Here is a 17188-nt window from a genome sequence, read left to right on the forward strand (position 1 = left end):
GCAAGACAAGTAGTTTAAAGCCAGGTTGGTGAGCTGTGGCCACAATTCTTTTTTCCCATGCCAATACGCCAATGGGTCAGAATTAACATAGACCTCTGTGGAGTCATTCAGATAGTCCTTCACCATCGACTCAAGGTCCTCCTCCAAGGTTCCTCCACTTTGCGTAGCTCTTGCTGTGCCTCTGACCTTTTGAGAACCAAACCCACGCAGAGCTAGCCAATCCTCTTCAGCCTCCAATGTTTCTGCTGTCTTTCGTGCAGATGATGCGGTTGCCGGTGTCTTTAACGGCTGAGAGGTCACTTGTGCCACAGCCACAGGTGCAGAAGTGGATTGTTTTGACTGGGGATGGCCTGCTGATGTACTGCCATTTCCTTCAATTTCCAGCCGTTCTGTTTCAAACTTCTTGGTTGACAAGGCTAGCCAACGTTTGTACTTTGTAACATCTTCATCAGCAAAAGGAAAGAATGCTCTGCCTGCCAGCGCCTTTTTGTAGCGTGGATCCAGAATAGTAGCACAAATGTAATGCTGTTCTGAGTGGATCTTTTGAAGACGTTCATCACCTTGTAGGAGCTCTAATAATTTCTCAGCCAGAAGCAAAGAGTCTTTCTTTTTGTCATCTTTTCGAAACACAGAACACACCTCCTTCAGTTGGTCCTCCAGCATGTACAACAATGGGATAGCTTTTCCCAAATTAGAGTCCTCCTTGCTGACTGCACGTGTGAAGACCTCAAAAGGACGAAGCATGCGTGTTAGGCTTTCAACTATGTTCCATTGCGGCCCACCCATCCTCAGCTCCTCTATACCCTCTTTCAAGAAATATTGATCGAGTTGCGTATACTGCTCATACAGACGCTCAAGCATGTAGAAGGTTGAGTTCCAACGTGTTACCACCTCCTGGATGAGTGCTTTCACTGGCATTTGACTTTGATATAGCATGCTCCTCAGCTGCTTGCGGGCCTTAAAAGAATGCCTGAAATGCTTGCAAATTTTTCGGCAGTTCTCCAATACACTGTACGCTGCACTGCGTTTATTACCCAAGAATTTTTGGACAACCAGGTTTATACAGTGCGCCAAACACGGCACTCTGAAATAGTAACCGTCCCTCATGGCCTTAACTATATTGGAGCCATTGTCTGTGGAAACATAACCAACCTTGCGTTTTAGTGGGGACAGACAGTTAAGGACCTTTGTGTTAAAGACATCCAAAATGTTTTCTGCTGTGTGACGTTTCTCCAAACCAAACATGGCTAGTGTTGCATGTTTCCGAGCACCTTTAAAAACAATGTTAGTGTCAACACCTGAGTTTAGCTTTGCTTTAGCCCCTGAAAAAGAGACCCAGTGTGCAGTGATGCACATGTAATCAGCGCCTGCGCCACTGGTCCACATGTCTGTTGTCAGATGTATAGTGTGAACAGCACTCTTCTGCAAAGCTGCCCCAATCACCTTCAGAACATCTTCATGTAGTGCTGGAACCGCAACTCGGGCAAAATAGAACCGGCTAGGAACCTTCCATTTAGGGCAGAGCGCTGTCACTAATTCTAGAAAACCAACCCCTTCTACAAAAGAAAAAGGGAGAAGGTCCAGAGCTAGCATTTTAGCCAGCTTAGTGTTATACAGACGGGTCATTGGGTGGTTGCGTTCATATTGCGCTTCTGTAAACAACATCTTTTTAATGTTGCCCTGGACCAATGATTTACGGGATGATGATGATCTCTTCGACCCAGTTACGCTCGCTGATGAACTTTTCCGCATTGATGTCTCACTCTCTCCCACACTCTTAGTGTGGCTCCCATGGGGTGTGCTGCTGACATGGGAACTGGGTGTAAGTGAAGTGTTTGAATCGTCTTCTACCTCCTCGTCATCAGCAGATGACAAATCAACGTTTTCATTACGTGCAATTCCGGCTTTCTTGACCGCCTCTAGGTGCGGAAACCATTCGACAGGGTGCCTTCTCTCAAGATGACCTCTCTGGCCTCCGGTACCATAGTTAGAACCAAGCTTACCACGACTAAATCGAAGCTTACAAAGGCTACAAATGGCTACGTTTTCCTTTTTTGGGCAAACACTAAAGAAGTCCCAAACTGGAGACTTGAAATGTCTTCGGGGGCCGGAGGAGGCGGCGATACTGGTGGTGGTGGTCCTGCTGCTAATGACAGATGAAGTGGAGGATGTGGATTGCCGAACTTCAGTACGTTTTGCACTTTCACCACCACGAATTGAGGTCGAGGACGAGGTGGGTACCTTCTTGCGAAGAAATATGGAAGCGGTAGGTTTTGGTGTACTACTTAACTCCAAATCTAATGATTCCATTTCCATTGCCTCCTCGCCGACATCATCATCACGCTCAGCAGCTTCTCGGGATAGGGTCAAAATGTCTCTTTGCTGCATGCCCGGTGGGGCTGCAGTGACCTTTGTGATGACTGGCTCGTCGTCATCGTGAGAGGCTTCATCACCAGCAGTATCTGTCACTTCTTGTTGAGCCTCATCACACTCCATAGGTTTGAGTTTTTGGACGACCTTCCTTTTACGCTTAGGTACCGGTGGCAGATCATGGTGTGCCTCTGCCTCACTGTCAGACCGCAGTTGTGGTGGTTCCCAAGACAGATCACTTGCACCAGAACGAGGTGGGCTTGAAGAAGATGTAGACACCCCCCTTGATCTTTTCCTTGCTAGGGATGTGGAAGACAATGAATGATCATCAGGAGGAGTGGCTTCCAATGATACCTCAGCTTCATTGTCGATTTCCAAATGTGCCCCTACTTCGGGAGGAACAACTATTGTGGGCACTTGTGAACGTCCATGCACCTTTGCTTGCGCATCTCCTTTTGCTGCCTCTCCTTCCACATGTACTTGGGCGTGTACTTGCACATGGTGTTGTTGTTGCGGCTGTGGTTGTTCAACACTTGTCAGATGAGTTACAACAACCTGTGTTGATTCAGGGACATTGCTGCTACTTTCTTGCGATGAGCCAACATCACTGGTCGATGGTGATTGGAGAAGTACACTGACTGCCTCTGAAGCACTCAAGGGCTTTGACTTAAGTTGGCGTGGTGGTGGAGGCACTGAACCCAATGGAGCAGGGGTGCTGCTCTCAGGTTGGTCCCCAGCAGATCCTGCTGCTGCAGGCGTACTTTTTTTTTTGCTCCCAAAAAAAGTGGCGGGTGGCACACCAGCCTCCTTGGTAACTTGCTTCTTCTGCTCCTTACTAGCAACTTTCTTGCTAGAGGAGCTACGGAGAACTTTCTTTGGGGCCATCTTCTTCAGAGCAGGTCAGACAGCAGGCCGCAGTTGCACGAATTGTAGAGTTGTCTGAGGCCAGACGTGACGTCGCGTGACGTTATGCTGCACACACACACCGCTGCAGGACTTCTTCCTGGCACTGGTGGTTCTCTTGAGTCTTGTGCACCTAAAAAAAATGGAAGACAGAGGAACATCAGTTCAGTTATAGAGCACAAAAAAATCGAAAAACACTGCAAAATCAGCACAATCCCAATCCATCCATGCCCTCCATAATGTTTAAATTCAAGACAACCCACAGAAAGACTAGGCCCATGCAAGACTCACTACCCCTGGGCATAAATAAAGGTTGAAAAGTAGGCAAAATGGTTGGAGGCCTAACAACAAAGCCTGCATTCAAAATGGCCACTTGCCTGCCAAGCACATGGCCAGTGCCTGTAGCTGCACTCAAAATGGCCACCAGCCACATGGCATGTCCCTCCCCATGAACACACCCAAAAATCGAAAAACACTGCAAAATCAGCACAATCCCATTCAATCCATGGCCTCCATGATGTTTAAATTCAAGACAACACACAGAAATACTAGGCCCATGCAAGACTCACTACCCCTGGGCATAAATAAAGGTTGAAAAGTAGGCAAAATGGTTGGAGGCCTAACAACAAAGCCTGCATTCAAAATGGCCACTTGCCTGCCAGCACATGGCCAGTGCCTGTAGCTGCACTCAAAATGGCCACCAGCCACATGGCATGTCCCTCCCCATGAACACCCCCAAAAATCGAAAAACACTGCAAAATCAGCACAATCCCATTCAATCCATGGCCTCCATGATGTTTAAATTCAAGACAGCCCACAGAAAGACTAGGCCCATGCTAGACTCAAATACCCCTGGTGAAAAGGCCACAAGTACAGGCCCAAAAATCGAAAAACACTGCAAAATCAGCACAATCCTATTCCATCCATGGCCTCCATGATGTTTAAATTCAAGACAGCCCACAGAAAGACTAGGCCCATGCTAGACTCAAATACCCCTGGTGAAAAGGCCACAAGTACAGGCCCAAAAATCGAAAAACACTGCAAAATCTGCACAATCCTATTCCATCCATGGCCTCCATGATGTTTAAATTCAAGACAGCCCACAGAAAGACTAGGCCCATGCTAGACTCAAATACCCCTGGTGAAAAGGCCACAAGTACAGGCCCAAAAATCGAAAAACACTGCAAAATCAGCACAATCCTATTCCATCCATGGCCTCCATGATGTTTAAATTCAAGACAGCCCACAGAAAGACTAGGCCCATGCTAGACTCAAATACCCCTGGTGAAAAGGCCCCAACAACAGGTCAAAAATCGAAAAACACAAAATTTTACAAAAAAAAAAAATCGAAAAACACAGAAAAATCAGCACAATCCCAATTCATCTATGGCCTCCATGATGTTTAAATTCAAGACAACCCACAGAAATACTAGGCCCATGCAAGACTCACTACCCCTGGCATAAATAAAGGTTGAAAAGTAGGCAAAATGGTTGGAGGCCTAACAACAAAGCCTGCATTCAAAATGGCCACTTGCCTGCCAGCACATGGCCAGTGCCTGTAGCTGCACTCAAAATGGCCACCAGCCACATGGCATGTCCCTCCCCATGAACACCCCCAAAAATCGAAAAACACTGCAAAATCAGCACAATCCTATTCCATCCATGGCCTCCATGATGTTTAAATTCAAGACAGCCCACAGAAAGACTAGGCCCATGCTAGACTCAAATACCCCTGGTGAAAAGGCCACAAGTACAGGCCCAAAAATCGAAAAACACTGCAAAATCAGCACAATCCTATTCCATCCATGGCCTCCATGATGTTTAAATTCAAGACAGCCCACAGAAAGACTAGGCCCATGCTAGACTCAAATACCCCTGGTGAAAAGGCCACAAGTACAGGCCCAAAAATCGAAAAACACTGCAAAATCTGCACAATCCTATTCCATCCATGGCCTCCATGATGTTTAAATTCAAGACAGCCCACAGAAAGACTAGGCCCATGCTAGACTCAAATACCCCTGGTGAAAAGGCCACAAGTACAGGCCCAAAAATCGAAAAACACTGCAAAATCAGCACAATCCTATTCCATCCATGGCCTCCATGATGTTTAAATTCAAGACAGCCCACAGAAAGACTAGGCCCATGCTAGACTCAAATACCCCTGGTGAAAAGGCCCCAACAACAGGTCAAAAATCGAAAAACACAAAATTTTACAAAAAAAAAAAATCGAAAAACACAGAAAAATCAGCACAATCCCAATTCATCTATGGCCTCCATGATGTTTAAATTCAAGACAACCCACAGAAATACTAGGCCCATGCAAGACTCACTACCCCTGGCATAAATAAAGGTTGAAAAGTAGGCAAAATGGTTGGAGGCCTAACAACAAAGCCTGCATTCAAAATGGCCACTTGCCTGCCAGCACATGGCCAGTGCCTGTAGCTGCACTCAAAATGGCCACCAGCCACATGGCATGTCCCTCCCCATGAACACCCCCAAAAATCGAAAAACACTGCAAAATCAGCACAATCCCATTCCATCCATGGCCTCCATGATGTTTAAATTCAAGACAACCCACAGAAATACTAGGCCCATGCAAGACTCACTACCCCTGGCATAAATAAAGGTTGAAAAGTAGGCAAAATGGTTGGAGGCCTAACAACAAAGCCTGCATTCAAAATGGCCACTTGCCTGCCAGCACATGGCCAGTGCCTGTAGCTGCACTCAAAATGGCCACCAGCCACATGGCATGTCCCTCCCCATGAACACCCCCAAAAATCGAAAAACACTGCAAAATCAGCACAATCCCATTCCATCCATGGCCTCCATGATGTTTAAATTCAAGACAGCCCACAGAAAGACTAGGCCCATGCACCACTCACTACCCCTGGTCAAGGCCCCAACAACAGGTCAAAAATCGAAAAACACAAAATTTAAAAAAAAAAAAAAATCGAAAAACACAGAAAAATCAGCACAATCCCAATTCATCTATGGCCTCCATGATGTTTAAATTCAAGACAACCCACAGAAAGAATCAGTCCACCCACCACTGAGTACCCCTGGGAAAAGGCCCCAAAACAGCCCAAAAATCGAAAATCCCAAAATTTTAGTTGCAGCAACTGTAATGCCCCAAACAAACTTACTTGTAAAATTTCTAATCCAACAGTGATCCAAAGAAAGTCAAAAAGGCCTCAAATCCAAAGATCCAGCAGCATCCACAAAAGGTAATCCTTCCAGGTCCACATCCGAATGAAAAGTGACCAGGAGATGGACAAAGCACTGGGAGGAGCCTGCTGAACAGGAACAGGAAGTTGAAGACTATGGGGCACTTCCTTCCTCCCACCCCCCTGCCCCCCTCCCCAAAATGGACTCCTCGCTAAAAAAGTGCAGGCAAATGTCAAACTAAGGAGTTATTCACATAAAAATCATCATTTCTAGAAGGTTTATGCTGCTTGCTGGTGGATTTCTTGTGCAGAATTGCAAATTTATATTTTCGCGCGCCGCATCTCAAATCTCGCAATTGCGAAGTACCGCGAGACGTGATCTCGTCGTACTCGCGTTGACAAACTATCGCTGGCAAGCCGCGATGACGTAATCGCGCTCGCCAATTCCCGCGGGATCACACAGCAAGATCCAAAATGGCGCAGCACTCGCAAACTATCGAAAAAAACAACTCGGCAAACGATGATAAACGCCGCGCGCCGCAAAAATTGTATCACCAACGCCGCGCGCCGCCAAAAAAATCCGCTGCGTGCGAATTTGCGGATTTTGCGGGAAATCCGCAAATCTCGCGGATTGCGGATTTCCCGAAAATCCGCAAAATCCGCGAGCGGAACGGATTTTCCGCCCACGCTTAGGGCTAGTCACCTGCTACTAGTCATCTGTATCTATACCGTGTGACCCATGTTTTTATCTGTCCACGTAGCTATCCATATGACTCTGTATCCCTCAATCTATCTATAGGCCCCTGTGCGTCTGTTTCTCTCGCCCTATTTCTCTTGATAGGGCACAGAGGGCAAATATTTGTTTAAAGTAAAAGAACATCAAATCGACATTACTTGCTAGGCCAAAGTAGCTCGGTCTTATGCTATTAAGTACAATGCAGAAAAATGTTTTTATAAATTAATTATTATGCCTTTGGGCCGTAAGTGCACCTCATGAGCGCACTTAAGCTTCACATCTATGACATACAGTCCTCAATGTGTATTTCTGATTCTGGTGAAAAATGATCAGTGTTTAATTGGAAAAGAGCTATCATATGACCAGAATGTTTGCCCCTACTATACGCACTCAGTGCTTTAAAGCAAATTTAATTAAAGGCATGTGAAGATACAAACTGTAGGCTGGGCCTTCTATCTTTCTGTCCCCAGCAGGGTCCATAGTTTGCTTCTAGCTTGCCAGGTATCAGCTAGCCACATTCACAGACCTTACTTGACATGGTTCTGTTGGTCAGCATCACACTGTTGTTTCATGGCACACCAGCGTTTGCTTTGTTTACTGCTAGATAACTCGGGTATATCATATGATTTCACATTCGGGATGCGCATGGTTTTATTTTTGTTGTTCAGAATGAATAATGTTTCTGATTTGACATGCTTTCAATGCAACTTTGCTCCAAACATCATTTTCAAACGAAATCAGAAAATGGCTTGTGCAATAAACCACACTGATACAACAACACTAAAAGACGTACTTCATGGCTATTGTTTTGCTTCATTTTTTTACATAATTTGGAGAGGAATTTCATGATCGCATTCAATAAATAAATAGCAGTGCAAAGGATCTTGCGTGCTTTCATGAAAAGAAAACCTGTCAGTCGTGAAAATGTATTTTTGGCAAAGGCACGTCGCAGGAGAACGAATGTTGATGAAAAGATGGCGCATTTGGCATATGTAAATGTATATATTTAGCAACCTCTGTATCCTAAGCCTTTTGTCCATGAAGGCTCAGAGGGTCACATGACCAAAAATACCTTCCACTATTCCATCAGCCTTCAAAATGCTGAGAACCTTTTGACTGCTGCCATGACAACCAGCCTTCCATTTGTGCCTGCATGCCCCTCCTCTCGTTTGTTCATCTGTTTAATTTGTAAATATGGAGAGGGGAGCATTATGGAAGGTGTGCTCTGCCCCCAATTGCTGGGCTGCCTTGGCTCCGAGAGAAGAATTTAATGCGCTGCTACTTCCTTAATGGGGGACAGGAGGGAGAGAAACAGTTGCCACCTCAATCAGTCATTCATAAGACAAATAGGAAAAATGTAAATGTCTTCGGGATCTGCAAGGAGTTGCCACCCTGCGCAAACAAAACAGGGGCAGTTATTGGCCGCCAGCGGATTAAGTGGATGGAAGACAGGATTTCGTCTACATTGTGATGCAGAAGACGACCCTCCGTGCAACGTGTTTAATTTAAAAGACAGTGACATAAAGCCGATTCCTGGTGTTTGATTTTTCTCTATTGTATGAGCAAATACTGTGCTTAAAAAAGGCGGCTTATTAAAGCGGGATCAGTCAGTTCTCTTTCTTTAGGGTGAGGGTGCATTGCTGCCACTTCCGGACATTTTCATATCTTAGGTCACAGGCAGGATGCGAGGCTTCTTTACCATGCTGCTTTCAATGTTTGATGGTGGAACCTATGACTTAGAGGGGTGGAACCTAGGACTTAGAGGGGGTGGAACTTCCTGTTTTGACCGCACAGAGCTTGGTTGAAGAGAAAATCAACTCACTCCTGCCTTTAGAACTAAAGTAAGGTTTTGAGTAATTCGCTTGGAGGTGCAGGTGAGCGATCCAGAGCTTTCTTAAATGATTGTTTTGTCCTCCAGAGGACTACAAAGGAGGTCCCAGCAAAGCCTACAAAGTGGATTACAATACAGCAGTGATTTTTGTGAAGTAGACTTCTTTGTACCCGAGATCATTGATTCATTCAATGCCATCTTATTTGGACTGGAGGAAAGGCAGTGGTGGCTGGTGAAATTTGAAAGTGGTAGGGCATAAACGTCGGGCATGACTTTTATATAACTAGCAACGTGAACTGGTTTAATGGAAAAACCTGGGGTCCAGGGGGAATCCCTCTCCCAAGAAAGAAATGAAAAAAAGATTGCCACATGGTACATTTCAAAGCAAATGAATGTATCAATAAAGCAAGGCTTATGAAGCAGTAGGAAAGTATAGTCTTGAAATATTAAACACATTAAAAACTGCCACCTATCTTACTGCATTAATATGTTGAGCAGTTAATGTAATATGTAAATTGGACAGCGTTACAACTTTTGTACATTAAAACGTATGCTTGCCCACTGTCTTGCACTGCATGCAGCATTAACTTTGGAAATAAATGCTATAATCACCAGGTTTGAGAAGCACCCACAGCTGCTGGCTGGCTCCCGGTCAACAAGAGAATCCCCTTCCGTCTCCTCACCCACGCACACAAAGCCCTACACAACTAAGGTCCAGGATATCTCAACAGCCGCCTCAACTTCTACGCTACCAAACGCCAGCTTCGATCGACCGGCCACGCCCTCGCCGCCGTCCCCCGCATCCGAAGAGCCACCACAGGGGGTAGGTCCTTCTCCTACCTCGCCGCCAAGACTTGGAACTCCCTCCCGACCCACCTCCGCCTGACCCAGGACCCCCTCGCCTTCAGGAAGCAGCTCAAGACCTGGCTGTTCGAGCAGTAGCGGACCCCCCCCCCCCCCCCCCCAGCGCCTTGAGACCCTCCGGGTGAGTAGTGCGCTATATAAATGCTTTGATTGATTGATTGATATATAAATATGTGCAGACCGGTCTTTGAGTGGGATGCAAAAAGTAGGGGCTCTTTCTAAAGAAACATGTCAAATACATTTTTGTGATTCTCGTGGTTTTCCAGCCGACCAGTATTTTGGTTTACTGGTTTTTCTCTGAGATGTAATTGTTTCCAGATAAATGACATAACAATTGATCTACACCTAAAACCTTTCACTACGATTGGCTTTGTCAACTGGTGTTAGCTGTTTAAAATAAATTAGGAACAACAATGATTTGTTATAAATATTTAACATTGAACATTTTTAAATTCTGAAATAGTGAGTCTGTGAATTAAATAGCATTGATTCCTGTGGAAGGAGTTTTAGCCTTCAGTTATGTGTCCTTTATGTTAGATGTGTCCTCTTTTTCTCTTTTTCTCTGCATATCTTGCCCATCGGCACATCTTCAACAACCTCTCTTCCTCTTCAACATCCTCTTTTCACTCTTCCCTGAATGCACTTCTTTGCAGCTCTATCACTTCACTGCCCCCAAGCATACATTACTTTTGCCTCGCAAATATTTTGACATCTGTGTATCCCCTTCACACACACATCCACAGAATTTCAGTTTTAAATGGAATACATAAACATTGTTCTATGTGCTCTAAAGAGAGGTCAACCCACTGGCACTCACTTTGCTTGGATTCAGCCTTAGCGCCTGCACGCTCAATCACAGCTCCTCATAAACTCCAGTAATATACAGATAAACAACAACCTTATAAAATAGCTAACTGTTGGGGAATGTAAGATTAAGTAAAGTATGAGAAATAGGAGAGGAACTAACAGGCACATGCATCAAAGTAGGCTTTTGCGATTCCTTAATTGCTATTATCAAGGAATCTCAATTAACGAATTGCAAAAGCCTTTGCATGTAGGAATCGCTATAAAATTAGCGATTCCCAAACATTCCTTAATTGCGACTCGCAAATTGCGAGTCACAATTAAGGAATGCCTTCCGATTCATTTCTATGGGCCTACAAGCAGCTAGGAATGAATGGGAGATTGCATGCGCAATTTGCGAGTACCAATAGGAGTATATTACAAGAATGCAAGAATGGATAACCCAATTTTGGGACATGAATAGGTATTCAGCTTCAGCAGACATGGTGTGGATTAGTTTTAAAGCAGGAGTGAGGGGAGAGACACTAAGTTACACTCTGGTAAGAAGCAAAAAGGAAAAGGAGAAGGTGGAAGAGGAGATCAGAACTCTGGTGGGATTAGAAAAGATGCTAGTGGATGCAATAGGCAGTCAAGAATCCATCGAACAGATCCTGGTGGCTTTGGAAGTACAGAAGGCAGAAACTGGTGTTACACTGGCACAGAAAACAGCAAGGAATTATTTAGCAAAAAAAGAGAAATGCTACGAATTTAATGAGAGGGTCGGTCACTTACTCGCAGTTAGGACTAGACAAACGCTAGCAGCAGGAGAGATAAAAGAAATCAAGGAGAGTACCGGGGCAATTGTCAACAAAGTGGAGGAGGTACAGGAGGTATTTAGAAGGTTCTACGAGGTTCTATATGAACAAGATATAAACAACGGAAATATAGAGGCAGAAAGTATGGAATATCTCCTACAAGGGCCACAGGATGGGTTGAGTACAGAAGAGAGGGACAAGCTAGATGCGCAATTAACACTCCAGGAGATAAGAGATGCGGCATTTAGTCTACCATCCGGCAAAGCAACTGGACAAGACCAGATACCCGTAGAATTCTATAAAACCTTTTGGGATGTGTTAGCTAAGGATATCTGGGCAATTTGTTGTTTGGCACAGGGGGGCAGAATAGTCCCTCAATCCCGGGCAGGTGCGGATATAATAGTGATCTTGAAAAAAGACAAACCTTCAACAGAACCAGGCTCCTATAGGCTGATTACATTGCTAAATGCCGACGCAAAGATATTCTCCAAATCACTGGCTAATAGACTGAGTAAGGTAATAGAAAGAGTGGTCTCTCCAACACAACATGGCTTCATACCCGGCAAAGGGACTACCCAACATACTAGACAGCTGATCACCATCTTAGACGCAGCGGAGGTTTCAGGAGATCCTGTCGCGGCTATTTTCCTGGATGCCGAGAAGGCTTTTGACAGGGTCTCCTGGGCATACTTATGGAAGGCCATGGAGTGGGCAGGTATAGGTAGAGGATACATAACTGCAATTCAGGCACTTTATAAACATCCCACTGCTAGGATAAGAATTAATAAATCCTATTCAAATGCGGTACAGATTAGACGAGGGACTAGGCAGGGATGCCCAGCTTCACCTCTATTGTTTGCAATATACTTGGATCCGTTTTTAAGAAGACTTACACAAAATATTAAGATCCCTCCAGTCACACTGCATGAGAAAGAATACACATTATTCGCTTATGCAGACGATGTGGCTGTTATAACATCGACACCAGAGGGATCACTGATTGAAATAGAACAGGAGGCAAGGAAATTCGGCGTGGTGTCAGGGTACCTAATAAACAGAGGAAAGACACAAGTAGTACAGAATAGATACACAACATTTGCAGACACAAGAGTAGTTCCAGAAACAAGGTATTTGGGAGTCAGGGTGACTGCGGATCTAGAGAAACTAGTGGAGATTAATATGGAACCATTGTTAGAAAAGGTCAAAAGAAACATGGAGAGGGTTAATAACTTACACTTGACACTTAAGGGTCACATCAATTTTATTAAAATGGTTACTTTTCCAACATTTTTATATTTGTTCAGAGCAATTCCCCTATACTTTGAAGGCATATGGTTCAACAGAATAGAATCAACAGTGAATAAATTAATTTGGGCACAGGGGAAGACACGTAGGGCATACCGTGTTTTTACATTATAAAGAGAAAGGGGAGGCTGGGGGGCACCTGTTTTTAAAACTTACTATTGGGCGACAGCTCTACAATACTCTAAAGGGATATTAGGAGGAAGCGATCAGCAGGATGAGAGAGCATGCCCAGCGAACGTCTATGAAGCACTCTTGGGAAAGGCGGCAGAGAATGCCTTAGTAACAACTGTGGACTATGCCTACTTTAAACACACAAGGTTTAAGACTCTGAGCGCAATATACAAAGTTTGGAGGGCAATTAAGAAAAAATTGGGACTGGGAAGATATAACAGATATCTGAGGCTCTACATGAATGATGATCTCCCAGCAGAGATTTTTAGGGATGCAGTCATGAAAGAGTGGGACGGAAGCGGGATTAAGAAACTGGGAGACTTATTGGATATAAAAGGAGGGTTCTTACTGTTCCAAGATATACAATATAGATTTAAAATAGCTGGGAATAGTTTCTTTAAATACTTACAAGTGAGGAGTTACTTTCATACAAAACAGGGGGGAGTAGGAGGAATGACAAGCTGTAGGATAATGGATTATCTGGGAAGTAGTCTATTGTGCTCAATTAGGCAGTTGTATGCAGAGCTACAGGTATACAAAACAGACGACAGAGAGAGATATAGCAACAAATGGGTGGAACAAGTGAGAGCTCATCCTGAAGCCCTGCAAGCCTCATTAGACTTTGGCCGAACCATCCTGTGTTCAGCCACACTACAAACCCAACATTACAAAACAGTCTATTCATTATATCATACACCTGCTAGAATTGCCCAATGGGGGGGAAGCACAGGAATAACTTGCCCACACTGCAATTCAACAGGTGCTAACATTACACACATGTTTTCACAATGCCCGCAACTGTATACTTTAAAATTGGCAATAGAGGAGTTTTTGGAAAAATCGTTGGGATTAAAAACTAAATTAACTGATGAACTGATAATATTAGGTACAAGTATAGGAGACAATATTATGCATCCAGAATTTCTGTTTATGCTTACAGCAGTATTTAGGATAATTGTTGCAAAAGCCTGGAAGGAGAAATCAGCACCGACGTTTCAGATTTGGATAGCAAGACTACTTTCCACATACAATTTAGAGAGAGCCATATATGATAGAAAAGGTAGGAGGGCAAGGGCCTTGGGGGGTAGGATCTGGCTTCCCATTGATCAATGGAAGAGCAGAAAGAACTAAAAGTATGCTACTTTGCTTTCTCTTATTTGTGAAATTTGTATGGGCTACATTAGTGCTTGATTTGTTCTATCCTCTTTATGCTTATTCTACTTTTACTTTGTCATTTGTATAACTCTGTAAAAACAAATCTGTACGAGGGTAAAAAAATTTGTAATGGTAAAAAATGTACTGGACTTAACAGAAAAATTGTGGGGGGGAGCAAAACTGAATAAAAATATTTTTTTAAAAAAACATGTAAGTACTCTGCACACCAGGAAATGGCCACTTGAAAACAGGGATCCAATCATAAAACAGGGAATAGGCTTAGCAGGCATGCCTGTAGCATATGCATTCTTGTAATAAAAACAATACAGCCACAGAGTAATGTAGAGTCAAAGGGCCTTTTGGGCTGAAAAAAAGGATTGTAGGGATTTGAGACAATGGTGAGTGGCCTAAATATTAAATCATTAATGTTACAAAGCAGTGAGGGGTTTCAGAGATCGTGGCATGTCTGAGGGAGTCTGGCTGCCGGCACTTCAAGCCACTCCTGGGTTTTTCTTTCATTGCCATTGGGATGAGCTCCATATTTTCTCATGTATGGCAGGCAAGTGTAAGTGACCTCAAATACCGGTCAGTAGTTAGTCAGTTGCTGGTCAAATTGAGACTTTTTGTCAAAAAAATAGAGGTCACTTCTCCCCCTCCTGAATACAGGTTTGGATATTATTGGCATCAGGATTCTGGAATCTGGTCTCTCGGTGATAACTAAAACAAACCTGTGTACTATGAAGACTTCAATCTTTGTGTCTGTCTGCCTTCATCCTTCTCCGCCTCTGTTTTTCAGAGTCGATTGACTTGTTCTACATGAAGAATTTGCCTTCTGCATAACTCACTCCTGTGGCTAGGAGACACAGCGTGTGCCCATACTGACATGTGCCTATGCCCAAGCGCCACCTTCAGGGGGTTTGAAAAATTGGGCTATAAAACAAACTATGCACATTGGCGCTGCATAGACCATCTGAAGGGGGAGTGAATATAACTTTGCCATTTTGCCTTTTGCAGTAATTTGTCATGGAGAAATATTGCCAGCAGAAGCAATGGCATTGGGTGAGTCAATGGAGGAATCTTATCAGGTGGGAGTTGGAAGACGATCAGCCAGTGAGGGTCGCCGTCTATTGTAAGATGCTCCAGCTTTGGGCAAGAGCTGCACTCCACCTCAGTTACTACTGCTCTCTGGATCATATGGCATGCCACCTTCACTCTCGCAACCCAGCAAGCATGGATGCCATGGCTTGATACTTGGACCTCAGCAAAACGGTTAAATAATACCAAAGGAAAAGATTTCAAAATAAGAAGAGGTGCGAGTCCAGTGATTGGGCCTTCTCCCAAAATTGTTGCCATTGGTGGAAGTCTCCATTGGTCTAGAAACGGTTGATGGTGAATGAAATCACATTTAAGTGTCTGTTAAGGACGCATCTCTCTAAATGTTCTATGTCCTGAAGAGAATCTTCAAGAAACGTATTGGGGTTCGAAACGCGGCTACAGTTTTTTTGGTTGGCCAAATAAGTGTTCAAGATTATGTGCCACCACTTTGGCTCACAAACAAGTTTTTTCCTTGTCAAATGATTACAGTGAGCTCAGTAGGGTCAATATTTGGCCGCTGCCTCTGAGATTAATTAAAAACTTTATCTAGCAAGATAGTAGTCAGGGGTATTAGATTATTACTGAGGTTGAAAATTGTACAGAACCTGAGCGAATATTGTTTTGTATGTCATTTTTTCCTATTGTTGGTAATGTATTTTGTAATGTGATTTGTACGTCATTTACTAATTTTTTGTTATTCAAGTGTATGTTTAAATATCCCAAAAAGCTTTCTATGTATCAAAACTAAAATTTCGAAGTATTTGCATCTAAACAAAACAAAAAATTTAAATTAAGAAATTAAAGCACAATTTTGTGGATCATTGCACTTTGTTTGTGTGATCTCTGTAAGAAGTATGAGGGAATGGTGATCAGTATTTGGCATTTCTTGTGGTGTTTATTAGTATATGGCCCGGCCTTACTGATTGAGAGCCAACCCCTTTTTTGGTGGCCACCTTCTCTCTCCTCTGCACGTTTACCCACCAGCCAAGCATGGCTCTGCCTTCATATCTCTCATCCCAAAATCATGACATGTAGCCTGGAGTTCTCTATAAGCTTTCTGGAAAGGCTCCTGGCTGTTGCACACTTATAAAAAAGTTTGGCAGGTTTATCGGGCTCCAAACATGAAATTAGTTGCAAGAATGTGATATAACCGAAGCTTTGCGTTTCCCTCTGTTGCAGTTCCCTTCAATTGTAGTCACTGCTCTGTGCTGCATTCAGAATCGCACTGGTAGGAGGGGGAGGGATGGACTCAAGCCACCCACCCAACCCACCTTCTTCTTGCTCTGAGGACCCCAGTGAGAAGCTGTCTCTGTGCCAACACCCCTTCAAGCTCACATATTATCTTGGTCAGTTACTACACTGGAGTGGAGTGGTGTGGCTCACTGGTTAGAGGCGGCAGACCTGAGAGCAGAGAACGGCCTGGGACCAGGGTTCGATTCCCGACATGGCAGGGTCTTGGACCAGTATCAGCGGACTTGATAATTCTCGCCTCGGTGCCTACTCTAATCAGGGATCATACTCGGCAACCCTGGGCATTAAGCTTGCCTCATCTCCACAACGGCCCCTCACAAACGCCGGGGATGCCTGGTTTCACCTTGGAGACTCCCAGGAGGGACTATCTCACAGGGAAAGCCAGGACGGGTTCCCCAGTGGTCTATAGCGCTACGAGGCCTGCGGTGCGGGTAGCAGTGCGCTTTACAAGACACACAATTTAATTTACACTGTAACCAAACAATTTGTACTCGTTGCTCTTTTTTTATGAACGTACAGGCTCCATATCACTCACTTCTGGGAATCTCATTATAAAATCCTTGCAACAAAACAAACGTTGAACTACAAACACACAAAAAAAGTCACTACCTGACCGCAATGATCTGACGTCTTCTACATACTGGGATCGTCAATATGGTAATAACAAATTAAAAAGTGGGCCATAATGTCTACCAGAATAGAACAGTTTCACTCCTAATTTCTGTAATGCCATACCTTGAAGTTA

The sequence above is a fragment of the Lissotriton vulgaris genome, chromosome 2_1 (genome assembly GCF_964263255.1).
Source record: "Lissotriton vulgaris chromosome 2_1, aLisVul1.2, whole genome shotgun sequence".
NCBI classification, from domain to species: Eukaryota; Metazoa; Chordata; class Amphibia; order Caudata; family Salamandridae; genus Lissotriton; species Lissotriton vulgaris.